This window comes from Lagopus leucura, unplaced genomic scaffold (genome assembly GCF_019238085.1).
Source record: "Lagopus leucura isolate 7727_CA_CO unplaced genomic scaffold, USGS_WTPT01 Super-Scaffold_100029, whole genome shotgun sequence".
NCBI lineage: Eukaryota > Metazoa > Chordata > Aves > Galliformes > Phasianidae > Lagopus > Lagopus leucura.
Window position 1 is genome coordinate 6,960,447 of NW_024962280.1, and position 19,171 is coordinate 6,979,617.

A 19,171-nucleotide genomic window follows, 5' to 3' on the forward strand; every position below is an offset into this window, starting at 1 on the left:
AAACTGAGATGCAAATAATGGAAATTATGGTTGCTTAGCAGTGAAGAAAAGTCAGGCTTCAGTCTCCAGTGTTCAGTAAACTGGAGGCAGTGTAGGCTTTTATCCTGAATCCAATTGCATATGATCTTGACATAATCTGTTCCAAAGAATATGTCATGTCTGAACAAGTCCTTGATGTCTTTCCTTTTTCACAAAAACATGCTTTATTGAGTTTCAACTCTGCATTCTTCATCCTGAGTAGATGTCATCCACTGTTGGAGTTATTTTGAAGGGAGAAGCATGGTGGCACAAAGAAGAAGGTAGATGTCTGTATCATCTATGTATTTTTGACATTAAATTCAAGTTTCTCTCAAAGTCTGCATGTATATATTGCATATATATATGTACATACTCCCTAGATACATTAGGATTTATTATAGGAGTCCAGGGTTAGATTGAGTTCAGAGGTCTGCTTGATAGGAAATTCATGGAGTGATCTTAATGAGACAATTGTGTCCCTACAGCTGTAGGTACATTGCTGAGTTTTGTTTGTTTACATCTGATCAGGAAGTTGGGGTCAGACTTAAAATGAATTTACAGGTTGACCCATACCTGCTTTTTGAAATCTGAGTAACATGTGATTAAAGTAATGCATTGTAGCAGCTTTGTATCTTTGGCCTTATTGACAGCCTCATCAGTAAGAAATACAGTGAGTTTATTTACAAATTCATTCCACCTTCAAGTGGACATGATCTATTTTAACTTATTGCTAGAATGATAAATTCAAATTAACTTGTCTCAATTGAGACACCTTTTTTGATTTGATATTTGAAGAGAGAATTAATTTGGAGCCATCTGTTATCTTACTTTGTCTCTGGTAATGATAGGCCCAGCAGTTTGGGGAAATGAGCAGGCGTGGGGGTCAATGTCATTATCTGGATCACTTCATATGATGCAAATGAAGTCAGGTACATCACTGCAGCTAAGACTGCATATAGTTTGTTTAGCAAAGGCTCTCTCATTGGCCAATTTTGGTTTTAGATTAAAAGGCTCATCCTTCTGTCTTAAAGGAAGTACCTCAGGTATTAGCCACATGCAGAGTAGAGAGTAGGTGTGAGATCTGTTGTCTTTTGTCTTTTCTTGATCCCTTTGCCAGTTCTTACAAATTTGGGATTGGGCAATGAAATGAGCATGTTGTATTGGAGATGTTCTGAAGGGAGGAAGAGTTGTCCAGTTAAACATATGTCCTTACGAGCTGCAATTATGCAACTTCTTCACAGCTGTAAGTAGGAGAGTTATGCGGGAAAAGTGATTTAATTCTTGGAGTGGGGCTGCTAGAAGCACAGTAATATAGAGATGACAATAAGGTGATGTTAAATATGTTGAATTCTGGAAGCGACTGTTACTACGCAGATTTTGACTGTGAATCTGCAAATGCTTCACTGATCCCATTGCCTTCATTTTCTTAAACTCAATTGGCCTCTAATGCTTAGTTCCAGATTTTTTTAAAATAGATATATTTATCTTCTAGTTTATACGTATACATGTTTCTTAATTTGCCTCATTTTAACTGTTTCTACTTCACTGATGAAAGGCACTCCAGAGGCATAGCAAAGTGCTGCCAGAGCATATAAATATCCTTTAACACAAATGCGAATTAAGCTCTACTACCTCTCTGGCAGAAGCAGAAACTTCCAAAAATGTTGCTTTTATTATTTTGCTTATGAGGAGGAGCTTTTAGTATAAGACTAAATCACTTTTTAGACATTAATTAAAAGTAGTATGCGAGGAAGAAATCTTGTTATCTTGCTTAACTGATATGGGACCTGAAAAATGAAGTGACTTAATCAGTGTCCTGTACTGAGTCTTCAGCAGTACCGGGACTTGCATGCGAGCATCCTGTTTCCACTCTCATCACATACTGACGAGCTGTAGCTGTTCCACTGGTATTATCCTGGGCTTGCACCTGTTTTCCAAGGATCAGTTCTAGTTGTGGTTTTTTCAGGAAGAAACATTTCAGTAGCTTTCAGTGCAAATGGCCCATGCAAATATTTTAATGTTCTCTTTCCTTGACTAAATAGTTTAAGACTACACCAAATTTATTAATATTATTATTTTGTTAATGCACTATATTCCATATTTGATAGTAAGCAGTTTCACATCTGTGGCTGAATGATAGAAGCTAAAGCTGATATGGATTTTCTATTTTCCATCACTCCGTATCATTTGTAAACTCTTTAGTTCTGTAAAAGATCTGCTTTAAATAAATAAATGTATCCTGACTAATCCTCTTTGAATAAGTGGAAAGCATTTAATCCCATGATTCTGTAAATCCAGGGTAGCTGTCAAATTGTGTGTTCATTTTTCTGTATTATCTAAATCGGTTAGTATCAGATCTTTCATTGACAACAACAGTTTGTTATTTGGATTAAACACCTCTCGTGCTCTATAACCTTTCATTTAAGAGTCATTTGCATCCCTTTTTTTGGCTGCTACTTCAATCATCTGTATTTTAACAGTTCTTTAGGAATATTTGCTGCTAAATATTCACACTGTGTCTAATTTATTTTTTTCAAATTGCCAACACTCCTTCAAGATCTGGAACTCAAACTATTTTTGTTTGTGTCACCAAAAGGCTGAATTCATTTCTCAGTTTTCAATTTAAGAAAATAAAAATAGATGATTCATGAACTTCACTTCAAAATTTTTAAAAGTGGTTCATTAATTGAACAGCAGCTGGGGGGAAAACTAATCAGCTCATTTCAACTGGAATAGCTCATTATCATTTTGACTGATGAAATCTTTGGAGGCTGGTTTCATGGGAAATGGGTCCTTAACACAGGAACCCCTCAACTGCCTGGAAAAAGGTTGATTGCACCCCATACAGTAATTAAAACTTGTATTAGGAGACATACTTCCATGTTTAAATTGGTAGGGATAGAAGTCCTCTTACTGCCTTTTGAATTGAACGAGATGTTTGGGTTTCTTCATTTCTTCAAAACAGTTTTTAGCGGATCAGACTGAGAAATATTGATTTCTCAAAGCAGACTCAAGATGAGATGCCCAAGTAGCTGCAACACTTTCCTGTGCTGGTAAATCTCTTCATCTTGGCTCCTGAGATGTATAGCATTACGTCTCAATTCCAGTTGGCAGTACCCAGAGTTGGGCAAGACTAGGAATCACAGAGGTTATGGGGAAGGTACGCATGATGCAGGCCTGTAACTTGAACAGTCTTTGTACCATTTCTGTAGGGCAGACGTTGTTTCCTGAGAAAATAGACTCGGAAGTAAAAGCAGGCAATGACTGACCTTGCAGTAGAGTGACTGAGCTGTGTAAGTTGTAGAAAGTAAACTTCTACTGTTCTTCAGTGTCAAAATATACAAAGACTTTTTAAATTTCTTTTTTACATATAATAACAGTATTGTTTTTTTAAAAAAGTGTTCTTTGTTTTCTTGGAGATGAGTTTTGTTTATAGCAAAAAATAAGCACTTGATTGATATGGTTTTTAAGGTCAGTCGTTTCAGTGCAGTTTTTCTCATTCAAAATGTGCACATTGGCATAACGTGATGCAGGTTGTGGGTACCTATTAGAATTTGATAAACTCCCAACATTGTACTTAGCTGAGTAGTCATTTGGATGAATTATTGTCCATCTGTTTGAAGTAACAGATGAAAGATCTTCCGCAAATTTTGCAGTGAAAGATTGCAAGTAGTGAAAGTACTGGAAAGTACCAAAAAATGAATGTTTTGTTTAAGCTTCCACATCAGTGCACACTTTTAAAGAAGGAAAGTAAGACAGACTATAGAACTAAATTCTGGTTAAGATTGTTTAACTCCAGTTTAGCTATGTTGTTTTGTTTTTCTTTTCCTATCTATTCACAGTAAATAATGGATTCATTTGAAAAGAAAACCTGTTTAACTTACAAGTATTTTTTCAAGTTGCTAACTTTCTCCAGAGAGAATTTCAATAAAAACAATTCCTTTCTACTCTTTTACACTGTGGAGGGGGAAATATCTCCTTTAATCAGTGCCTGTATTGCTTGTAAAAGCTTGTGCCAACAAAGTGAACAATTTGAAAAAGTTCTTTCTGTGCCTTAGAATTATAATATCAGTTAATAACGACTTATTTTAACAACAGCAACATTTCTAATTATTTGCCTTTTAAATTCCAAACACGTAGAGTCCAGTGGATTACGTTTTGTAGTTTCTCTCTGCCAGGATGAGGGCAGAAATTTAGTCTCCTAGGATAAGTTGGTATCTTAACTTACTTAGAAGCTGAAAACTCAGCAGTATTTGGAGCACTTAATACATACTAAACCTCTGAGATGCACTGGTGGCACTACTAAATCAAACTCTTTGCTAAAGATTATTGGCCTGGTTACCATCTTGTTTCTCACTACTTGAGGGGAAAATAGAAGCTCTTCAGTCTTCTGTTGGAAGCATCACTCAGGAAGAATGAGATGGTTTGTTCTGTGCAAATAATAAACGTGAGCTCAGGCTCCAAACCAGGCAGTATGCACTGCTTACATTTAGAATACCATCTTTTATGTAGAAAGTATGGGATAAAGAATAACTCTGAAGGACAGCGTTTGGAAACTGTGCAAGTCTGTCCCTTTGCATACACATGTCATATGTTTACCTGGTGAAATGTGGTTTTTAGCCTCTTCTGCTTACCTAAGCTGACTGGATTTTCACAGACATTTCAGCAGTAAATGATCTGTTATGATTTGGTACATGCGTGAGCTTATCCTATAAACAGCCTTGAGCTTTATTTATTCCTTGTAGGAGTAAAGCTGTTATTTATCTGTGAGAAGATGAACTAGAACTCAGGGATACTGCACAATAAATTGTTGTAGTATGTTCTCAAAATAAATTGTCAGTTATCCTGTGAATTTAAGTGATCTGTTGTCATTGATACACAGTTGCACTGTTGAACTGCTTTGCTGTGATGTACCTTTATGTACCTTCTCCACCTTCTTAAAACTCTGTAGTTTGTTTCTGCCTTCATATCAGTAGCACCAGAGGTTTGACTGCTTTGCTTTAATTGTGAAAGACGGCTTTGTGCTTTGAGCTCATTCTAATAATTATATTATTATATTTTTAAATATATTATTATATATTATATCAGTGCTGATGATATGAAAAAAAAGTGCTTAGAATGATATAAGATATAACTGAATGGTTTTTCAGTGATTTTCATGGCATGATACGTCAGGGAGTTTAGTGTGAACTTCGTTATCCTTTTACAATTACCTTAATCATGGATAATTCCTGACTGGGAGATCCATACTAGAATCAATTTCATACTCTGATACAAGTGAGTTTTATGGTGGGCATAATTAAGATAAGTGAATACACTGTATTTCCTTCAAGAATTCAAGAGTGAAATGGGCTGTAAGCAAAAGAAGAAAATGTAGTTTATTGTTGTTACTTAATCTGGAGCAAAAAGAAGAACATCAAGATTTAGAATGGTTTGTTTTGTTTGTTTATTTGTTTTAACTTGGCACAGTGTCCGTGAGCAATGAGCATTTTACACAGAAAGAGCCCTACTGATAAGTTTTTTTTTTTCCAGGGATACACTTATATCAGTGAGATAGTTTAAGTGACTTTAAAAGCATCAAGGTTTCCTTATTGAAATAAAATTAATAATTAATAACCTTAATAGATATATTTTGTTCTAAGTTCTGTGAATTGTGGGTTGACAGTCCCCTTTAATGAATTAGAGACTTTTGAGGCTGGAGCTTGTCATTAGCACACATCATCAGCTGATGCATTTTAATAATACATAGTGTTGGAAGAGGGAGGAAGTGTAAGCTACTGAAGCCTGCAAAAGCAATCCCCTACAGCTTTCATGTTTTATTTGAGCATATGTTTTGGAAGTGGTGGTGTTGACACTGGTGACACTAATCTCCTCTTTATCTTGTTTTGATTAAAAGGATATTTGAATATTATTTTTGGCAAACTTTTATCTAGCCTCAAAGGGATCCCCTTGTAGCAGCTACAGAGAGAAATGACCATAACAAGCACATTGTAAGATACACTTATATCATACATTATAGCCACTGTTGATGTACTCCAAGAGTGCAAAACGCTCCCAAAGAAATGAAATGAGCTTGTGTTCAGTGCCAAATATTTGCTAAGTGAGCTGTGTGAATGATTGCAGCTGTGTAAAGGAAACTGCCTTAGATTATTGAATAATTCAGTTATAAATGTGCACAGTTATGAGACAACAGCTGAGGGCAGTTTTATGAAATACTACTATTTCCTATAAAAGAAACTCTACCTTCTTCTTTACACATTTTTTGCCATGTCAGATTGCAGGGTAAGCATTCTTTCAAGCCTTATTTTTGTTATATTTTACATGGTATTAGGCTTATAAAATTTCATTTTTGAAGTACACAACAGCAAAACTGCCTCATTTTGCTGTATAGAATGCAAATATGACTGTTTGTGCTGTGTAAATCTATGTGTTCTTAGTTATCACAGGACAAGTTACAGGGAAACGGTGTCATGCATTAGAAAAAATGTCACAGTCAGGGAATATATGTATGTTTGATGTCCTTTTGCTTTTTTTCCACTTAAAGCAGTGGACAAAAAGTGTGCAGCAGACCTTGTGCTCTATGTATTTATGCATGTGTTTATGCTACATATTTAAGTCACTGTTTTCTTAGGTTCTGGATTAAGCTTCAGGTCTCAGTTTCCACTTTCAACAATGTTAGTCTATTGCTTCTCTTCTTCATCCCTGTCGAATGTGTTTATAAATTATATTGGCTGGTTTTAAGCTTGCTTTTCTCAGATCCCAAGATGCTTATTTTTATTCTTAAATATGGATTAAGGTGTCTGATTTCAGGTTTCAGACTGCAAATATACTTCCATTTGAGAGCAGTGGGATTCTTAGATGCTCAGTAAAATCAGATCAGTTTTTCTGCAATGTATTTCAGACAAGCTACTAAAATGATCACAGTTAGAAACACATCCCTTGCTAAGCTTGTGCTATGGATGTGTTTATATTCAGTCTTATTGCTCAGGAAAAGATAGACTCAGATGGCATAATGTGGTAGAATTATTGGCTGCCATTCTTTCTACTTTCCATCTTCTTAACGTGTGCTTGTATGATTTTCAGATAACTTATGATTCAGCTGAGTTACTAACTCTTTTTTTCTTTCTGAGTTGCAAGTGTCTCTGTCCCATCAATCCTGTTCTCACAGGTGGCACCTTCTTACTGTTCTTCAGCTTCCTGGGACTCACAGACAGTGACTTTCTGCTCCCACTGGCTGCTACTTCTCTGCATTGGGAGCTTCTTCAAAACTGTTTGTGTTCGTGTTTGTGTGTGTGTGTGTGTGTATGTGAAATCCCTATGATCTTGTCCTTCTAGCTTTTACTGTTTATGAGAAGTTACTTTTTGGGACTGTTGGCCACATACAGATCTAGAGGTTGCATAGATTGCCTCTCCCTGTGGTACATGGTGATTATAGGCAAAATGCTCAGTAATTCTATCTGCAGTGACACATTGAAACACTCCTCCTCACTATGGATGTCCTAAGTCCTGGAGCTCGTATGATCTTGTCCTTGCTTTTGAGTTTCAGAAGTTAGGTTGAGCGTGCTCAAGTTTTCTGCTTCAATACATTGAAGTTCCTCATCTTTTTGTACATCAGAGACATCCTGTCCCTCATCAGGAGGTTCATTCTGAAGTTGGAATGCATGCTGTCTTGGTCTTGTTTGTTTTGTATAGGTTACTCCCCAGAACAAAGCATCAGCAGTCAGGTGTTGAGGTTGTTGCAGCTCAGAGCTCAGTACCTCATGGGCACCTTTGTAGGGTGCACTGTCAAATTCAGTGCTCTCCTTTTGTGTTTTCTGGTGGATGTCATACATGGCATTCAAAAATGAACCGTTTAGGGCTTGTGGTTGCAACTGTTGCTCTTCCGTAAAGGCACGCTGTAGATTCTGAACTGAAGTTCTAAATACTTTTGTCCTCTCACAAACCTATGTCTCAACTTCTTAACAATCAATGCCAGCGAATAATACACTGAACTAACAACCCCTTGCTATGTCATCCTTGACTTGACATCTGTGGAGGAAAGACTGTCTTTAAGACCTGTTTTTAAGCTCTTTGAGCAAGTAGGGACTGTTACGTGAAACTGCAGTGGCTCCTTCCCTGAAAGCAGGCAAAGCAACATGCTGTTATATTTTTAATCAAGCTGCAGCAGACCAGAGGACGTTCCTTCTCTCTCCAGTGATAGTTGTCATTGTGAAGTCCTTGCTACACATGTTCTCCTTGTTTGTGCTCTCAAACACAGCGCAGTGCAAACACACCTGGTAGCTGGTTAGATGGAGATAGTGAGAGGGAAAAGGGAATTTAAACGTATATTGACTTGTTAGTACTACAGTATGATTACAATTTTAGTTCATATTAAAATAATAGAGTTGCGACTGCAGTCTGTAGTTCATAAGCTTTCCTACATTGAAAATCTTTTCATTAGTGTGTCACAGTTGAGCCAATGACTGTAAAACTTTTTAAAATCAAATTGATGGGTGTTAATAAAATTGTTTAACAGAATCATCTATACTATTGTTTATTTTAAAAAAAAAAGCATTTTCAGAAGGTGGTACCTTGGCTTCTCAAGGCCTTTTTTGTTTTGGCACCCTTTATGGAAAGCTCTGTTGTGTACATTTATCGTTTTGACATAAAATAGTTCACTTGAATGCTACTTGGAGCAGTCATTGTACAAGTTACCTATCTACTCCACAAAGAATCAGTTAAAGTATTTGCTATTCTTGCGGCACTTCTCTGCACAAGGACTCTTGGAAGTGACCAAGCCCTTGAATTGACTGAATTAAACCCAAACTACATTTTGCCATAATAAATAGTCAGGTTTGGTTTTGCTTATTTTTTTTTCCCCAGATTTGGTGCTAAAACATTACATATTTAGTTTGTATATAAGCATTCAGTGTTTTGTAGGATGCATATACTTCATATCAACCATAAACCAAATGAGACATTCCAAAATAAAACAGAGGTGATAGATGGTTTTCTGGCTTCTATTCAAAACGCCTGTTATGTTGTGGAGTACTTATTATGAATGCTCACTAACAAAAAGGCAGGCATCCTATATTATACAAATGCTTAAAAGCTTGCACCCAGAGACAACAGAAAGAAACAAGAGGTGATTTTGTGTATGTAGTCCTTGTCATCTCCTTCACCTCTCCTGGGAAGGAGCTATGACAGACAGATTTGAAGGTTGCTCTTCAGATTTCCTCTCACCTTCAAGTGAGTAACCCATGTCATGCATCAGAAAGCTGTCGTCTTGACATCTAGTGATGTCTTTCAAGATGGTTTGAAATAGGTCTTTTTGTTAAAAAGAAATGGGAATCATTCTTACAAAAGTTAAAATTGTGTTTGATTACTTTTTTCTTGTTTACATTTTCAAACCAATATTCAGGTTAAGAAGCTAAGCTTAAGGACATGTTGGTAACAGCGCACAGCAGCATTGAGAGACTACAGCTGCAAGTTTTCTGTGGCAAAATCAGTTTCATCTTTTTGCATCACTAAACTGATCTCTCGCTTTTGAAATAATATAGCTTCTTTCCAGCAAGAAATTAGCTTAGTGATACATAAAGATGAAACTGATTTCTTGCTGGGAGGAATGCTATATTATTTCAAAAGTATTAGATTTTATACTCATTTCTCAATGAGTGCTGCAAGTAACTGCTTGGGGTATTTGTCCCATAATGATTAACAGAGCCATTTTTCAGTGTTTGAAATGTTGCTGTGAGGAATTTTCAAGAACAGGGTGAAGGTACACCTTAGAAAACATTACGAATCTGACAGAGTGAATTTTAAGACAGTTGTGTGTGCATTTGGTTGCAGTTCTTCCCAGCACAAATTTGTATTACAATTGTGGTTAGCTGTTTAAAGTGCGATTTTAAATCAGCTAGAAATTATCACCAGTGTATTTCCTTCTTATTCTGTTTTCTTTTTTCAAATCTTCTATACATTAATAGCAGGTGTCCTCATTTTGTCTAGTTAGAACAAATCTGTTCCGATTTTTTTCTGTCCATCTCTTTTGAATACTAAAACAGGGCAGTGATATCCAGAAGTGCAGCCAGAAGGCTCAGAGGGATAAAACAAATTGAAAATTTGGAAAAGCATTTGCTGTGCAATGTGACCGTCTGTTCAGATCTGACATTACCAACATCTGATACTGAGGAAAGTGTCCTCCGGGGTGGGTGCATCTTTTTAGGATGGATGCATCTGACCAGCATTACCTAAATTGCTTGGAAACTTCTTTCATGAATAAATGAGTGAAGAGGACTTGAAGATTAGCTGGCCCTGCTGCTTGTTTGTAACCAAAACACAGGGAGGCTTGTATTTAAAAGCCGGGGTATGGATGACTTTCAGAAAACAATACAAATTTTCAAAGACAGAAGTGGAACTGGAGAGGATCTGCCGATTGTGGTATTGTGGATTGCTAAATAAACTTCTGTGGCACCACAAAAACTTTCAGCAACACCAAAACAGAGCTAGATTTCTCTTTTAGTGTTTATTTAAATAATAAGAAATAATGAATCTTTTTTTTTTTTTTTTTTTTTTTTTTTCAATTTTAAAGTACTTTCCAAGAAGGAACAAAAACCCATGAGTGATTCTGTCTTTCTCAGCACTACATTTAATGCTCTGAAAACTGCACTTAATTGTACAGCAATCAAAAGTTTTCAGTATCTTTCCATGCAGGAGCTAGAAATTCTGATAGAAGTAAGAGGGTTTTGCTTTTAGGCAGAATGGCCTCTCTTTTCCATCTCAACATCACTAAAACCAGCTGTGGAATGGAGCCAAGCTCCTGTTAATGCACTTCAACTATTTCAAAAATACAAGCACAAATTTATTTTATTTTGTAGTGACAAATGCTTTTCCCTCCTAATTTTGTGGGAGTGTTTTTCCCCCAGAAGGAATAAATTACACATTCTGGAAATAAGTTAGTCATTCAAGAGTTCAGAATTCATGAAGCTGTTCCAGCAGAGAATGGTTACGGAATTGCAGCAGAATCTCAAGGTCACTGGGAATATTCTTTGGGGTATTCTTATGTGGCTTATCTGTGCTCACATGCCTAATTTTTTTTTCAGTGCAAAGAATAGCCACTTGCAGAGAATGGGAGCCTTAGCCCGGCCCTGTGCCATCCCTTATTCAAGTTCTTTTATACTCCTCTTTTTAAAGAAGCTGTCAAGTTCTTTTCTGAAGCTGACAGGAAAGGCCAAATCTGCAGTACAGGAAGAGAGGCAAAAAAGAAACTTTTTGTGTTGATGTTTTACTAAGTGAGCTAAGGAGAATTTTAGAATCATGTAATTTACTCTGGAGGCATTTACTGTACATAGCTATAGTGATGGTAATTTCTTTCATTGTGGAAGTGAAAAGATAACCATCAATCAGTTGTCAATTGGTCAATTGCAGAAGTGATGAAAAGAAACTGGTAGGAACAATCACTTCTGTGGCTACCTAGACTATTTGGGGTTTTAAGGAAAATATGGGAACTGGAGTCTGTAGAAGTGGAACGAGGTTGGAAAGTAAAAAATAAGCTGTGTGGGGATAAATGCATCGCTGAAATACTGTGTTTGTTTTGTGTGCACACAGCGTGTAAGTGCTGCAGAACCAGAGCAAGGCTCAGTGTGCATGGAAGGACCTTTAAACCGTGTGTTGAGGGCTGATGTGTGAGTACAGGGGATTTTTAAACGTTGCTCTGAGGATGGATGAATATTTTGTAAAACTTCAGCCAAAAAAATCGAAATTATTTCAGATATCGTTGTACGCCCAGCAGTAACTGCAGTTAGAAACGTGTGTGAAGGAAAATACAGCTTGTTGCAGAATAGGAGATACGCTGTCAAGTTGCAAAATGTTACTAAAAAAAAAGAAATGAGGCTAGATGTAGAGCTGTTTTTAAACATGTAATGTGAAAGTTGTTTTTAAAACAAGCCTGATGGCGCAGGGCAGCACAAACGCTCGGCGATTTAACTGTTATTTAAGTGGCATGAAAGACATCTATTTCATTATGTATGCATATTGCAGTGGGGAGGGCAAGCTTAGAACAGAAGTAAGAGAAAGCTTTAATTCATTTATTTATGAAAAGAGTTCAAACATTACTGATACGGGGTGGTTTATGCTGTGGTGTTTTGTTTGGGGTTTTCTTCCCCCCTTCTGTGGTAGGTAATAAAAAGGATTACAGGCCCTCCAGAAGGATGAGATATCATCAGTTTGTAATCCAGCCCATGGTTTCCTAGATACCGTATTGTCTATTCTGTTCCGCTATGTGAAAAATGTTGAATATCAACAATGGGTTTCAGTGCTGTATTGTTGAGTTTTGTATGAACTAATCTAGCTTCACTAAAAAAAAAAAAAAAAAAAAAAACTACAGCTTTGGACAAAAGTCTATAGCCAGTGCATTCGTAACTCCCCATGCACAAGAGCTGACTGTGGCTCTGGGAAGGCATTTTACTCATTTGCTTTCTTTTTTCTTATAGTCTTCTTGTCCAGTTCTCAGGTGTTTACCACCTATTTGAATTCACCTGTGTGGGTACTGTGTTTGAGAAAGTCCCAGGACTTGACAGCCGTATAGGCCTCATAAAAGGCAGCTCTGTTCTGGGTTTGAAAGGTAAGCTTTTGCCTAAGTCCTCTGCTGTCTGTGCTTTAGGATGCTAACTTTACTGGCCTAGTTCTGAAACTTTGCAGCTTACTGCTCATTTGGAGCTTTTGCAGAGGGTGAGCAAGGGGAGCAGGTTCCTTGCTAACAGGGAAAATAACCGTTCTTGGAGCGAGAGGTGGTGGGGTTAGAGGGGATGGATTTGAATGAAATGTGCTTTTCATCTTGAAGAAACGAAATTGTAACTAACTACTGAAGTAAGGAGTGCGTTACCTGCAAAATGAGGTGTTTCGGGAGCAGGTATTCTGCAAATGCATATGCTCCAAAGGCAGCTTAAGGGTGAAGGGGAAAGTGTTTGACCTGTGAGCATGGTATTTCCAGGGCAGGCACAGCGCAGACGCTTACGTGCTTTTGAACTGCTATGCACTGGATTGTTTTCTCTTTTAGTTTCTCTCTTCCTCTTTCTCACTTTCTTTTTCTCATTCTTTTGGTCTCAGAACTGTCTTAATGCTTTGTGGAAATGCTTCTGGGGGTGCTGCATGGAATGAAGTAGGTGGAGAACAACTGAGGGTAAATAAGATTCACATCAGAAAGATGCTGTCAGTAGTCCAGTTTCTAAAAGAATTTGTGCTGTTTCCGTCTTCAAGGTTTTCTAAGGTTTTTAAATGAATTCAACTTTAATAATTATAAGTGAAAGATCCTGTAGCAATCAGCATGCAAATGTTTAAGCTGCAGTGTAGATTAGATGCACAGCAAATATTGATTTATAAACATAAAAATGTATTGTTAAATCCTGAACTTTAATGTATGCATTTTATCTTAAAGCATTCCTACCTTTTTATTGACAAATTATTTTCTGTTTGGATCATAAGACTGCGAATTATTTGAATTGCTTGGAAGAGTGACTTTATAAGCAAATACTTTCCTGCTTACTGTAAATGTGGGAGGTTGTTTGCTTTTATGGAGTAACAAATTCCACAACCCTGATTTAGTTATTTTAACGTAAGTAATGGGCTGACATCTCAATAATGAGTGACCAGCTTCCAAAAAATCCTCTGCGTGTTTCCCTTTCTCTCTGGAAGATTTTTGCAGATGTTTGCCAGCTCTCAGCATATCTTTTCCCTTCTGCAGTGCGAATGTTTTTCCCATCCCCCTTTTAACCCAGGAATTAGAAGAAAGTACAGATGATGCTTGCTTAACCCTGCATTTAGTGCCAAGCAGTGATGTGCTCCCTATGAAACCATTTCTGACCCTCTGCTTGCAGTGGTGAGCCTGAATTTTTTCCCCTTCCTTGCCCATCATTGTCAGTCAATTATGGGATGGAACTGAACCAGAAAATCTGGTACAGTCTGGCAATTAGTACAAAGGGTTTCCAGTCTAGTGTGAAGACAGAGATGCAAGAGCCCCAGCAGCTAGAGAAATAGTTTTGATTGGCCATGGACATTGCCTTTTAGTGCTGCTTGGTTACTTCCTAAAGATACTGGCTCTTCTACCCTACAGGTCTTCTCCTTAAAGTACTGCATTACGGGCCTACTTTTTATAAGTCTTTTGGGAAGTGGGGGGGTCTTCTTTTTTTAGCTCTAGCTTCTCCCATTTGCAGACTGTCATTTTAACCCATCAAACAGACACATTTTGACTTGTACAACAAAGAACCAAGTTATCAACATTCACAGAAACTGACATTTTTAATTCAGGCTTCATTATGTCTTTGGTTTCTGACAGTGAGCTACAAAGACATTTAAAGTTTTCTCTTTTTTTTCATTTCAAATTCAGCATTGGGATGTTTATCTTTCTTTTAATGCTCGTATTTCCCTTTCTACCTTTATTCTCTAGTAATACATAATTAGCATTATCAAAACCATCAGCTATTATCCACTGTGACTTTTGACCTTTGTTTTTATCTATCTAGCGCTTTCTAAAATAAATTGTAACATAAATTCTGTTTGTTACATCATTACAGTAAAACATAATTAAACTCATTAATACGTTCATCTAATCTCTCCTGATATTACAACGGTTGAATGGATGTTTACATATATGTGAACCTGTCAATATCTGGGATTGTAAAATGAGAATTAATAATGAAGCAAACATTGTAGTTTAAAAACAGCATACAGAATTTAGCGCATGTCATATTAACCCAGCATTTTCAGGAGTTGCCATTGAGTCTGTAGCTGTAGTAGCATGAGAGCAAAAAACACCCTGCACAAGTTTGACTGAAGTTCAGAGGAAGAGCCAGTTGTACCAAATGAAAAACTTAGGCAATTATTTCCAAGAAATCCGGTGACTTCGCTGGATGCGTGAAGACAGAGCTCAGTCAAATTCTGCTCAGAACTAAAACGGGGTATAATTAGATAGCAGCGCCAGCAGTTGCCAATGTAATAGGAACATCGGGCATTCAACCATAACCATACTGTTTTGTTTGTGAGAGTTTTTGTTTTCATACGAGTCAGCAGTTTCTGTTTTATGCTTGGGTAGCTGTGTATTTGGGATGTTGTCTTTTGTAGTTGGGAAAAAAAAAAAGTAAATGTGTGATCTAATCTTCATACGTATATGTGAAATATTACAAACACATTCTCAGAGTTTATGCTGGCATTCTTTCTTCATTCTCTGTCTCTGCATAGCATTGCTGTGGGAATCCCTGAAGGTGGCTTTAGACACACGATGACAGAATTTTCCATTCGATAGTTAAATGCTCTTTTGCTCTATTAATGGCAAGCAGTATAGTAGCAGGGGCTTTAAGTGTGATGACAAGATTAGCACATTGCCCACTTCAATCAGGCATCTCTTGTCTTTGTGTTTATCACTGGTCCTTCCCAGTTGACTGATGGCTGTCACTCGATGGCTTTCTTTGGCTGGAAAGAGAAAGAACTTCCTGTGAAGATGTCAACAGTGTTGTTGAGTTCCAAAGTAGGTCATTTGCACTGAAAGTCTATATAGAACAACAAATTAGTAGCTTCTCTTGTAGACCTTTTGATAGTGTGCGTGGGAAAGTGTTGTGTATTTCACTTGGAAGATGGTAGCATGGCGTATGTTCGAATCTAATCTGGTTTCTGGTAGCACATCACCAAAGGAGGCACTGATGATGCTTTTGATAAGAATCCTACAGAAAAAAATTTTTTTTGTTTATCAAAAAAAAAAAAAAAAAAAAAAAAACCAACCCATACCAAATGGTAATACACATTCTAGTTGAGGGGAAAGAAAATGATAACTAATTTTGTCTTGGACCAAAGGATTGTTATAAAGACACATGAACAACTGAAATTTTTCATTATGTGCATTTCAATGGATAATAAGTAATGACACTGAAGAATACACACTCTAAATACACTTTAGTTTGATTTTTTTTCCATTGTTCAAATTCTATTTATCTTCAGTGACCAAGAAACGTGGATTACCACGTCTTAATTTGTTACTCTTCAGTCATGAGACTGTTGGTCTTCATGTCAGTAATACACAAACCTAGTGGTGCTGTGAGCTTTGATGGTGAATCACTCAGTTCATATATTTGTTATTTTCAATTGAACAAGTATCTTTTTGTGGGTTTCCTCACTTTTCTACTATAGAACGCTTTTATCTCTGTACACATTTTCGTTTTTCCCTCTAATCTTTTTCAAACACTAATATGTCTATAAAATATTTCTGTGTAATTAAAAATAGTTCATAGAATACTAGAATCTTAGAGTTGGAAGGGAACTTTAAAGGTCATCTAGTTCCACTCCCTTGCAATGAATAGAGACATCCACAGCTCAATCACATCACTCAGAGCCTGGCTGGCCCAGCCCCGTGTTGGAAGTTTCCAGAGATGGGGCATCCGCCACAGCCCTGGGCAACCTGTTCCAGTGCCTCACTACTCTCACTGTAAAAGATATCTTCCTTATATTCAACCTAAATCTAACCTTTTCATGTCTGAAGCCATTTCCCCTTTTCCTGACCCTGCTAGAAAAGTCTGTCTTCTTTCCTATAGCTCACCTTTAGATACTAGAAGGCCACTGTCAGGTCACCATAGAGCCTTCTCTTCTCCAGGCTGAGCAGCCCCCAGCTCTGTTTCACAGTATTCTTCATATGAGAATACTGTAGGTTTGGAATATGTCAGGTTTCCTATCTCAGTGTATTGCAACAGCTTTGCTCAGTGGTGACTTACCTGCTTTCTGGATTTGATGTGCTTTTTAGATTGTCCTTCAGTGTTAGTCACTGCCATCTCCACTGAATGAACTCTGGACAAACTGACCAACTGCAGGATCCACTCTTAACTACCTTCAATGTTACAGTTCTCTCATTTCGATGGGTTGATAATAAGGCTTTAATGCTTAAGCCCCACAACTGTCCAGTTCCTTAAAGCCATTGCTTGGTGCTCTGTCACACTGCTGAACAAGTTTGGCTCAGCTGTTGGTTTCACTGATGTTCTTGAAAATCAAGCAGCATGTCAGTAGAGATGAGCTGGAACTTACTTCTGTGCCATAGGAGATGTCATGAAAATGAAATAGATAACTTGTTTCACATATATAATATCTGTAACTACATGAGACCTCCCTCTGTTCTTGGCTTCTCATTTTCGGATGTATTTCTGAACTTACGGAATTCTTTGTGCATACACATGTCCTTACTCTGCTTTAAGTTACCTGCAGCTGATGGCTGGATCTGAAGGTATGGGAAATGAATCAGGCTAAACATGGTAGCAAAACGTGTCAGATTATTTGTTGTGTGGAAGATCATGAGAGTTCAAGCACATTGCCTAAGCTGTGACCTACCAGCTTTCCTGCTCCTGGAAATAGTCCTTTCATATGACAGTTCCACCTCAGCCCTGTACTCATCCCTGGGGTGGGAAATGCAGCTAATAAGTAAATGCTATGAGTTCTTTAAAGGCGTAACAGAGGCTTAGGCTCCTGGTTCCCACTGACTTTTGGTTCAATTAGGAGTAATGTACCCAATTCCTTTATGCTATTGCAAATGTCCTGTCCCTGGTCTTACAGTGTGCTATGGAACGAGTGAGCATTGGCTGGTTGTGGGCTGAGATGAACATTAAGGGAAAAAAAAGACTGGATCAATCTATTTCACAAGACTTTATACAAAGCAATTGGCATTTCATATAAAATGACTGGTTTCATATAAAGGAGAAGGAAAAAATGACTAGTAAAGACATGGTGATAGCAGTTTTTCAAAGGGCAGATACCAAAAGTACAAGCACAAACTATGCCACTGCAGATGATCACAGGCTGTATGCTGAGAAATATCTTTTGTTAACATGGGAGCCTTAACCAAAGACTCAGAAGGGAATTTTACAGGAATCAATTAATGACATGTCTAAAGGTATATCATGAGCCTCCAGAGAATCAAGAAATCGAGACACAGAAATGGGATGTGACCAGCAAGATGCATGAAACTGCATTGTATGAGCATTCAAATAATAGCATAACAAGGAAGAGACCCACTACTCTACAGGAAGATGTGGTGCCATTGACAAATGAGGCTAAATAAGAAGAGGTAATTCCTGCAATGTAAAATAGTTTACTTTTAAAAAGTCATTGTGAGCCAAGCACAAATAGTATCTGGGGCAAGAGAATATGGATACTTTGCAATTTTTTTGTAAGATGTTTTCTGGTGTCTTAGGTGTTTCATGGCCTTGCAATGAGGATACGAATTCAAGAGGTGGCCACTCCCTCACTTCCATTTTACCACTTCCTAGAATAATTCTTAAATTGTTCCTTTTCCCTAGTTGCATATCTGATTGTAATTTCTTTCTTTTTCCTTCTGTACTTGTAATTATCTTTTCACTTCAGTTCCATGGATTTTTCCTCTTTCAGATTATTTAATTCTTCAGTTTATTCAGTATGATATTCTTTGCTGTCATCCAGACCCTACTGACATTTCCTTGTGCCAGTTTCTGTACTGAGGAGATGTCTAAAAAGTGGTGTTGCTTTGTGCCATGCTGGCACTGACCAGAGAAAGCACAAAGAAACCCTTGGCGTCTGGAGGATTCTAGATATCTACTAACAGCAATACGTTGATGACTGTGGAAGCATTTTGCTCCTGATCCATGTCGCTGTTCTGGCAGAAGCCTCAAATGCAGATACAGATACTTTAGCAAAACATCTATTTTTGTTTTGTCATTTGCATATTTTTCTGAAATGGAAAAACAATCCGAGATGCTTTGTATTTTTCATTAAAAAATGTCATTTTTAAGCAATTTTAGCTTAAAATATTCAAGAAATTGTTTTTTAAATTTCAGAAAACACTGTGCTACAATTTAAAAAAAAAATTCTGAACTTCCAAAGCGCTTCCAATTTTCCCTTTTCTTTCTTTGGAAGGATATTTAGTTTGTCAACGACTTCCACCAGAAGTGATACTTCTGTTAGAGCTCTAATCAGATTACGTTGGATCCACACTTTGCATGTTCTCCCAAGCTAATTCCCATGATCACTGTGCTTTAAAACCTTTATTAGAGGCTTTTGTTAAAAATGCATCACTTTACCATCAATATTCATCTGACAAGAGAAGTGGATGCAAATGTACACTTCTTTCAAAGCTGTGTTTGTCACTGACCTTGGGTGTTGGATCAAGAAGAGA

The 19,171-nt window shown here is 37.3% G+C and overlaps 1 long non-coding RNA gene across 8 annotated transcripts in view; it reads left to right on the forward strand.

The window, feature by feature from the left end:
• LOC122185475 overlaps positions 1 to 19,171 on the forward strand; it is a 219,364-nt gene that overhangs the window by 126,412 nt on the left and 73,781 nt on the right. For 4 of the 8 annotated variants that reach the window (XR_006180873.1, XR_006180877.1, XR_006180874.1 and 1 more), the window contains exon 1: positions 12,417 to 12,616. The exons of 2 other annotated variants lie outside the window; for them this stretch is intronic. This is a non-coding gene — a long non-coding RNA (uncharacterized LOC122185475). Of the gene's footprint in view, positions 1 to 11,608; positions 11,679 to 12,416; positions 12,617 to 13,101; positions 13,154 to 19,171 lie in introns of those variants that run through there. 2 more of the 8 variants (XR_006180876.1, XR_006180875.1) reach the window with 2 other exon arrangements.